Source organism: Pyrgilauda ruficollis, unplaced genomic scaffold, assembly GCF_017590135.1.
Source record: "Pyrgilauda ruficollis isolate IOZ18807 unplaced genomic scaffold, ASM1759013v1 scaffold10, whole genome shotgun sequence".
NCBI classification, from domain to species: Eukaryota; Metazoa; Chordata; class Aves; order Passeriformes; family Passeridae; genus Pyrgilauda; species Pyrgilauda ruficollis.
Genome location: NW_024508101.1, coordinates 1,260,416 through 1,270,574, shown reverse-complemented (window position 1 = coordinate 1,270,574; position 10,159 = coordinate 1,260,416).

Genomic DNA, 10,159 nt, shown 5'->3' with positions numbered 1-10,159 from the left:
CTGGGATATATGGCTAGTGGGGGAAAACTCTTCCACTGAGAGTTGAGATGTGGCAACCACAATTGCCAGTCTTGGGAAATTTGAGCCACCCCATCAATCTGTGATAATTGTCATATTTATGAACTTTTTAGGGGAAGATATTTTGGGGTGAGAAGCTGAAAAAGTCCTTGACTTAATGTAAATGCTGCTCAGCAACAACTAAACCATTAGAGCATTATCAGCATTAGTCTTATCCTAAATCCAAAGCACAGCCCTGCATCAGCTACTGGGAAAAAATGTTAGCGCCACCCCAGCCAAAACCAGGACATATGATGGTGAAAGCTTCTTCAGGCAGCATACTTTGTTCATTTAATATCACATGCAAATGTAGAAACCTGAATTGGAGCCTCACAAAACCCCCAGAGAAGTATTTCTTTGTCTTATCCTCAAGAGGGTGAATGGGAAGCTCTGGCTGAGGAAGAAGTGCTTAGAGATTGTAAATTAACTTATGCAGTCTTCTTCTGATAAGCTCAAACTTCAGTCCACATTTCCAAGATTTCATGTCTTGAAGAGCCTGTTCTCCCTCTTCCCTGACTTTTGTCCCTTGAAAGAGGAGATTTGTTCTGCATCAAGTCACACAGATGAGGCTTGGAGTGTTTTACTCCCAGTAGCAAACAGGGAGTCCCTGTGCATTTTTCTCCTGGCCCTGCCATGGGACTGTGGCTGGGTGGATTTGGCACTGCAGGTGCTGGAGCCTTGAGCATTCCTGCCTGGTTTCACCTGCTCCCCTGGCGCTCCCCAGGCACCAGGACTGTCTGGCACTGCTTGCTTGCTCAGCCGCTGTGATTCAGCTGTTGATGCTGTAGTTAAACCAGCATTTAATATCTTCTGTCAGAACTTTGATTAAAGAGAAATCTATCTGATGTGTTGCACTGGCAGAGGAGGCAGCTGGGTGGTCCCAGCCCGGTGTCTCAGGTGGCAGCATCTGGCCTGGGGCAGCCACCACGGCTCCAGCTGTGGCAGCAGGGCTGGCCTGACTCTCGGAAGTCATCTGGGGAGGGTGCAGAGCATGAATCAGTCTGGATTTCTCTGATGGTTTCCTAGCCAGAGTCTTCAGGCAAATATGTACTTTTGCATCATAACAGCTGCTGCCCTTTCTGCCAGTTTCTAACGCTTGCGGTCGCCGGCTTGGCTCTCGCTCGTCCTTCCACCCAGAGTAAACAAATCCCACCCATGTTATGTTTGGGAGATGAAAGCAGAGATCAGTGAGTGAGGCAAGGAGCTGTGAGTGGGATGTGTGCTGCTCAGTCATGTGGCCAAGCGTGGTTATCGGGAAGCACGTGAGCTCCTCACTGCACCATCCCTGCTCCCAAACCAGGGGTTAAAGGTTGGGCTCAGGGATCTTGGAGGTCTTTCCCAACCTAAATGATTCTGTGAAACCCAAACTCGAGGTCTTTAGTAAAAGGGCAGTGTTGTTGTTAATGCAAAGTCATCCCTGTTTAAAATAAAGAATGGAGATGTCTTCATGGCTTAAACATCATAGCTGTGGTTTGCCTTACGTTTTCCTGGGAAGAGGCATCCTTTGTCTCCATACTTCAGGGCCTTGAGAAACTGTTCTTAGATGTCTTGTGATGTCTTGCATTTGTGACTTGAGGGAGCACTAAGCAATTATATCTGTGAGTAATAACTGCTCCAGAGTGTCTGGAGAGAAAAGTATATGGCAGTAGCAGATGATATATGAGAGGGGACTGGGAAAGGGTCAGGGAGGTGACAGAGCAGATGAGAGAAAGATGCTGCTCCTCTGATCCAGAAACCAGGACAGGAGCTGCTGGGAGCAGGATCCCAGCTTCTCCCTGCCCTAAGAGAAGTAGGAACATTGGAGCTCCTCCTTACCACGTTTATTTTTTTCCCCCCTTTTTTTCCCCCAAAAATTTTTTTTTTTTTTTTTTTTTTTTTTTTTTTTTTTTTTTTTTTGCTGTGTAAGGCCTTTAAGTGGGTTAAGAGAAAAAAAAAGTGACAATCTCCTATATTTTGCTTTTGCTGCAGTGATTTCTGCATCTACTCTGGGGGTTTCATTGGCGTTTGTAGCCTGGACTGGGTTGGAGCCTGATGGAGCCAGCCCGGAGGTGCCGGCTGGCTCCAGCCGTGTTGGCAGCTCCCTGCAAGGACATGAAGGAATATGTTTGAGGAGTGACAGTCAAAGCTTTCCTGTGACAGTCCCTGTGCCTTTATCCAAAGGGAATTCCCTGCATTTGGAAAGATTGTTCAGGCTCAGGAACTGCAGCCAAGATCCTGAGACAGGCAGCAGAGGTCCCGGTAGCTGTGATGGTAATGAAGGAGCAATAGGGACACTCTTTCCCTGGCAGCAGTCCCGAAAGCACTGCCAGATCAATTCCCAGAGAAAAAAAAAGGCTTTATACCTCAGAATAAATGGCCTTGGGAGGCAGTCAATGCTGAAAAATCAGCCAAGGCAAAGCTTGCTGATGGGAGGTTGGTGTTGCCACTGTCTGGTCCCAACCTCAAGAGCAAACCAAAACTGGGGAGCAAAGGAGAAGTGGGAAAGGAAACGTGAGAAAACTAATGGCAGTTCTGTGTAGTGTTTTGTGTCATCAAAGGGGTCATTTTGAGCCCTTTTGCATTTTACTTTGGGTTTTTATGCCCCTTGACTTTTCTGTGAGATGCACACCCAACGTGTTTCTGCAGCCCATCGTCACAAGGAAGTTCCATTGAAACTGTGGCTTGTGCAATCCCTTTGCCATGGGTCTGACCCATCCCGACTCTGAAAAGTTATAGAATGGTTCCCAACCTAAATGAGTCATAGAATGGTTTCATTTTAAAACTTATCTCACTCCCTGACCTTGGACACTTCCTGGGATGGGGCAGCCACAGCTTCTCTGGGCAGCCTCACCACCCTCACAGTCAAGAATTTTTCCCCATATCCAGTCAAAACCAAACCCTGCCCTCAGTCATCTTAAGTCCATTCCCCCTTGTCCTGTCACTCCAGGCCATTGTCCAAAGTCCCTCTCCAGCTCCTGTGTAGGCCCTCTAACCAAGGCTGATGGGAGCCTCCAGAGACACATCTCAAATTCAGCAGGGGTTTTCCAATGATTTGAAATTTTTTTTCCCAGGAAATGTTCACTGGTAGAGAAGCAGTGCCTGGCCACCATTAGCAGCACTTTGGAGTCGGCCACAGCCATTCCCTCACTCCAAATTTGTGTGGAAAACACTTGAGGAGATTGGAAAAAGCTTTTTAAAATTATCTGGACTTCTGGTTTGTTGTGGTCCCTCTCCTGGTTCAAGAACAGCAGCAGCCGGCCAGTGGCGCTGTCAAATGTCTGGCTGACTCAACTGGTGTTGGGATCTGCTGGGTCAGGAGGGGACGGGTTCATGCCTGGGGCACGAGGCTGCTGGAGGTGATGTCCTGGCCAGGAGACAATCCCCTGAACACCCTCCTGCCTGCCCTGCTCGCTGCCCACTCGGCAGCTGCACAGCCCTTGAGGCTTTTGGAGGGACCCTGGGATGACCTGGCCACCCCAGAGTTGTGCTTGCCCTCCTCAAAGCCACCTTTTGCACCCAAACTCTCAGGTCAGCCTTGGTGACGCTTCCAGCTCTTGTTCCCTCTTGCTCTGTCTCTTTATTTTAATGCCTTTTAAACTGAATTTTATTTAAATTTAACTCCTGTAACAGTCGCCCACTAAAATTCTTTGCTGTCCTCTGGATATCCAAGGATCTGTGGGACACCAGGATTTGCTGGAGTGAGGGTGAGGAGGAGCTTTGAAAGCAGAGCTATTGATTAAATAATTAAATGGATACAAATGAGCTTTTCTTGGGATTTTGTTTAGCTGGTTCTTGGGTGGAAAAAAATAGTAGGCGGCCTGAGAAGACCAGTATTCTGCCAGGTCTCATTCCTGTTTGGAAAGGGTCTTTGGAGTTTCTCACTGCAGGAAATTGCATTGCCATCAATAATTTATTTCCCTTTAGCAAGGAGACCTTTCCTATAGTGATGCCTGTGTTAGAGACCTGTCCTGCAGCACGCCCAGCTCCCTTCCCCCAGCCCCCTGCAGACATCCCACCTATTCCAGGCTGGCATTTCTCTGATTCCCACCAAAAACAGTGTCAGAGTCCCTCAGTGGTGGGGAGGACTGTGGGTCTCGTGGCTGTGCAGGTGAGCACCCTGCAATGCTTCCCATGGCAGCCCCAGCCCCCGAGTCCCTGTGGCTCCAAGGAGGCCAGGGAGCCTTTGGGGCAGTCTGGTTTTCTGTGCAATAATGCAAATGTGACCAGTGATGTAAGGATGGATTGTGCAGCTTTTAGCAGCTTTTGGAGAAGGTTTGTGTTTCCTGATGAGGTCTCTGGGTGCCGGGGCAGTGCTGGAGGCACCGCCTCACATTCTTGGAGATGCTTCAGGAACCGCTGGGCACCGGAGGGTCCATGGAAAAGGAGGATCACAGCCCTGGCACGCCCCAGCGTGAGCTGGAGCTGTGCTGACACTTCCCACAGCCTGAATCTGTCCAGTCCCTCCAGGACTGGCTCTCGTTTTGGGTTCACCTGTTAAAAAGTGAGATTCAGACACCCGTGAAATAGGACTGGTTTTGTCTGAACACGCACTGTTCCCTCTAAAGCTTCTTTGGAGCCCTGTTTTACCATTAAAAACAGCTAAAATGAGGGAAAAAATTGCAGAGAGATTTCAATATTAAACCAGGGCAATTTTTACTGTCTTTCCCCGCTTTTAAATTTTGTTTAGAGCTGATGAGAACTGTTTGAAAAAAAAGCTGGAAAAGTTAATCTTTGAATAGCAAACGTCCCTGAAGGGAGAAAGGGGGGAGAAAAAAGGGAGAATGGTCCTTTCAAAGAATCATTGACCTAAATTGCACTTTAATGCACATACCACGCTGTCCACACCACCTACGTGTCTCCAGGAATCCTGCTCAATAACAAGCACTCAATGTTTAGTCATTTCCTGCAGCACGTTTGCAGGAGCCGGTGGCTCCGTGCGATCGCATGTGTCAGTGCTCGGCAGCTCCAACAGTTGCTTTCCATATCAGCAGCTGCTGGCTTCCATCTCCTGTTGGGAAAGGTGCCACGGCCAGCCCAGGTTAATGTTTCAGCCGCCTTCCAGCAGGAGTTCCAGCAAAGGCTGCGGTGACGTGGTGACACCTCGCCCCAAACCTGGGGTTTTCAGCTCGCTCAGGGAAATCCTGGCTTCAGAGCCGAGCGGGCTGCACAGCAGGAGATGGGTTTGTCCTTTCCCTAGCAGGGCTTTTAAGGAGGTTTTATTTTTGTGTTTATGAATCTGGTGAGTTTATGGGCTGGGTGGCAGCGAGTCACGCAGGGGAAGCAGGGGCTGCTCCGACCTGTGCAGCTCTGGCGCGCTCAGCCCCAGCTGCCTGCCAGGGATGCCAGGGTCCCCTGCCTGGGCCAGTCCTGGCTTCCCACTCGGGGGTTGCTGCTCCTCACATCAGCCCCAGCTCACTCCCTGCTGCATGGGGGGCCAGAGAGTCAGGAATTTACACAGACAGGTGGTGCTAGGACAAGAAGGAATGGTTTTAAACTAAGAGGGGAGATTAAATTAGATATCAGGAAGAAATTCTTTGTTGTGAGGCTGGTGAGACCCTGGCACAGGTTTCTCAGAGAAGTTGTGGCTGTCTCATCCCTGGAACCAGGCTGGACAAGGCTTGGAGCAGTCTGGGATAGTGGAAAGTGTCCCTGCCCATGGCATAGGGATGGAAAATGAAATTAACTTTAAGGTCCATTCCAGCCCAAACCATCCTGTGATTCTATTATTTTACAGCCATTAGCTCAGCCGTGCAGGGAGGATGATCTTGCCCAGAGAGATCTGCAGTTTGTGCACTGCCCTTTCAGACAGGCATCGGAGCTGCTTTCTGCCCAAGGAATCGAGGGCTGGATCCTCTCACTTTTTAAAGTGTCTGCCTTCAAAATGGTGGCTGCTTCTCACTTGAAGTTCATGAGAACAGATGGCTGGATCTCAGAGACAGGAGTTACAAGCTATAGGGTGTTTTTCACCACATGTCTTGCTAGTTTCCCTCCTAAAAAAAAAGATCTGTGTGAGAACCCTCCCAACATGCCAGGCCAAATCTGACCGTCTGTTAAGTTCACTTTATATAATCTCTGTTTAGAACTGAGTGCCCTTTAAAAACCCGGGGAGGGCTCCTCGCTGGGAGCTCCCGGAGCCCAGGGCGGGCAGCAGCTGCACAGCCACCCCTGCCCAGAGCCCAGCAGCCTCCCTGCACAGATATTTCATTTTTAGCTCTGGAGGAGGGGGGAGCCTGTTAAACGTATAGGGGGGGCCCTGTGTGCGTGCTCAGGGCACAGCCAGGGCTGGTTGGCAGCCCGTGTGTCCCACGGGCACATCCAGCAGGAGACCACGCCGGGATCTCACAGCTCCAGGAGCAGCATATGCTCCGGGAGACCTCGCTACGTTGCATAAGCCTCCCATCCCAGGAGCTGGCTGAGCACAGCACATGAGTCAACAGCACAGCGAGACTTGTGCCGTGGGAGTCACACCTACTCTTGGCTGCAGAATTATCCAGAGAAGCAGAAGGTTAATAGGAACAAAATAAAGCCTAAGGAAGCCTTAAAGGTTAGTTGCAGGATTTGATTCTGTTGGAAAGAGAGGGGGAAAATGGGTCAAGCGGGGGAAAGCAGGGTAATGCAAAGCCATGGTGTCTGTCTCCTCAGGAGACAGTCCAGTTTGGATCAGTAAAAATGTGATCAATAAAACATTTGTATTTTCAAATTATCTGTTTCTGCAGAGGGCCATTGTTAATCACAGAAAGAATGAGAAAGAATATGGAGTAAAGCTCCAGGATGCTCAAGAAATATTTCCACTGCATGAAAGCAGTTCTGCAAGACAGGGAATGACTCCTCAAAGTGTGTAAATACAGGCACAGCAAACACCTGACCCAGAGCATCAGCAGCACCAGCACAGTCCTTGGCTTTGCTTCTGCTCTACAGAACATTGCTTCATCTAGAGTTTGTTATTTTATCTTGGGACAGTTTGAAAACTTAGATTCAGACAGGAATCAGAACCAAAGTGGGAGCAGGTCGGTCTGTGGCACCTGACACCCCTGAGCATCTCTGGTCCATGCAGCGCAGGGCTCGTGCTGCTGTGCAGTGCCAGCAATGGCATCCACAGAGGAGGGACAGCCTGGCTGGGCTCCCCAGTTCTCACCAGTTTGGCCCCAGTTTGGCCTCGGTACCCCAGTACCCTGACTGGTCTGCTGCAGTTTGCAGGTTGAGTCCCCACTCAGATCTGATCCAAATTTCCCAGTGGGCTCTGGAGCAGGGTGGGAAATGGGGATATCCTGAAAAGATGAATTCACGGGATTTCAGTTTATAAAGATGCTCCACTGAGTAAAATTTATCATGATATTGAATCCTTACTGTAGGCTCACGTAAATGAGTTTGGTTTATTGCATTTGTATTTGTCAAGAATGCAGTGGGGCCTCCCTGGCCTCAGGAGAAGCAAAAGAGGGAATACAGAAAGTTGTGTTTAATTTCCAGGATGCTATCTCGGTTTTTTCCCCCTAAAACAAGATTCCCATGGCCAAAGCTGATATTGCTTGTGATGCAGACTTGCCTGCCCGAGGTTCACCTCAGTCCCAAATCCGTGCTGTAAAAATCGGGGATTACCAAGGTGGGAGTGGCAGCCCCTGGAGGCTCGGAGCTGCTGGGAATTGTGTCCTTGCTGTGCAGGGTCCTGGCTGCCAGCCACGTCCCAAGGTCTGAGTGGAGCACGACCGTGGGGGAGGTGTTGGGCAACACAAGGGATGTTTCATCCCTCGCTCCCGGTGCTCTTGCAGAGGGAAAGATTGTCTTGTGATCAGGGCACAAGACCAGGAGTCAGGCGATGTGGGTCACTGCAGAGCTGGATGTGCCAACAGGAGTGAAGAGTCCTGACACCTCCGGAGGCACAGGCACTCTGGGAACGTGCAGGTTGCCTTCTGCCACTTGGGGTGCTTTGTGATGATCTTGTTGGGGAGTAACAGCTCAAGGGATTTAGCACAGTAATTTAAGCGATGAACTGTACTGTGATGGAGCCAAAGAACACTCGGTGGCCTTGGGCTGAAGCTTGGGAAAAAGGCCCTTAGGATGGTGGAGAGGGGTAATGGAGGGAGATGGATGAGGTGTGGTTAGTCACCCCAAGTGAGAGGGCACTTGCAGGGTGCTCATCTCCCCATCAAACCCTGCTCCAGCTCATGAAAGGTTTCTCTCTCCTGAAGGTGCCAGAATCTCCTTTCCTTTGCAGGAATGTTGAATGCCCACACTGTGCAGTGTGTGTGAGGCACTGGGGTCCTGCACACATGGAGAGCACAGGGGTGGCCTCCCCTCCTGCCCAGGGCTGTTTGGGCTGGAGGTGTCACTCTATCCCTCTCCCTGACTCCAGCCATGGTGGGAAGGGGACAACATACCTGGCCAAGCTTCTCCTCTGACCTGCAGGGTCCCTCCACAGGCACTGGGCAGTTACAGGACTTCCAGGTGTGGCCATCTCCTGTCCCCCCACTCAGGCCCAGGTGAGGGGACCCAGCTCAGGTATGTGGGTGCAGAGCCCAAAGGGGTCCCCAGGAGAGCTGAGCACAGCCTGTGTTGCATCCCTGGCAATGAGCACAGGCTCTGAGCTCCATCCCTGCCGTTCCCCCAGCATCTGCCATGGGTCCTGGCACAGGAGACTGCTCAGTTTTTCCTAAATCTGGCTGATCTGTCTCCTGGGAAATGGGAGTCAGCTTGCTGCTTGCATCAGCCCCAGAGTGGCAGCTGGGAAGTCAAAGTCCCTCTTTAGCTGTAGACACACAGAGGAGCTTTCATCCCCAAAATGTGCAAGGTTTGAAATGTTCATGGGAGAAAAAAAGAACACTTCCTTATAGGGAAAAAAAAGGATAAAATTCAGTAAATCTGTTTGGTTCCTATGGGCCTTCTTTCAGGTGCAGACTTGAGGAGCTGGAAGGAGGTAGAAAGGGGGGAGAAATCCCAGCTGAGAAGGTTCTGTGTGGTGTGTCCAGGTGGTGGGAGCCTGAGCAGAGGTCCCTGCTTGGCTGTGGGCTCCCTCCCTGCTCCACCCGGCTCCCAACCACTGGTCTTGTGATTCTTTTTTTTTCTTCTTTTTCTTTCTTTATTTTTTTTTTTAATTTTTATTATTCAGTCCCGTGATTTTGTTTTCACCATTCCTAATTCATTGCCTTGGGGAAGAGAGGCAGAGAACAGCACAGATTTGTGCTGCTGTGATTTTCGGGATGTCGTGGGCCATAATGTGGCATTGAAGTGATGAGGCATTGCCAGCCAGGCTGCAGAAATCAGATTTTTGATGGAAAGGGCGTAATGCACTTCTAATGAAGCTGTGGGTTTACTTCTATTCATTTCAGTATTCCACTTCTTTCCTTGCTTTACCCAAGCAGTGAAAATCCATCAGTTGTGAGCCCCACAGCAGAACCCTGGTGTGGTGTCACTTCAGGGCAGGTGCTCAGACACCTTGGTGAGCACAGGACTGTGCCTGGCCAAGGACAGGTAAAGATGAAATCCTGCCTCGTGCTGAGGTTCCAGAACTGAAGGGGTTATATTATTTCCAGGTAATTTCAATGGCACTCAGAGATAGTTTCAAACTTACACAGGGCTTTTCATCCTAAAGAGTCCCAGAGCAGAGAATTCCATACAGAAACTGCATGGAGATAAAAAATGGCAATGGACTGATAGTGCCTGGCAAGAAAAGTAAAGAACAACCTTCTGTGTTGGATGCTGAGGGAGGGGAGCATCCAGACAGACAGATCTGTGTGATATCTGTACAGGCACACCTCGTGAGAGACACGAGAACGAGCACTGCTTCCCAAAGCCCAGCTGGAAGGTGGCCCAGCAGTGCCCCTGTGCCCACCTCACCCAGGGCTTTCCCCATCCCACTTCCCTGGGGCCAGGGGGGCTGGTGGGACCTGGTGACCAGGCTGACCTGGAGCCCCCAGCCCTGAGTCACGTCTGTCCTGCTCAGCTGCCCTCGGGGCACGGCCCTGTTGGGCTCCAGGGGTTTTCCTGTCTTGCAATTGGAAAGAAGCAAGAGACAACAGTGGGGGATCATCAGTGTCCCGTGGGGAGTGAGGTGTCTGTCACCTCCCCCAGCCCTGGTGGCATCACCGTGGCTCCATGGCAGCTCTCAGTGTCACACAGGGAAAGCTGT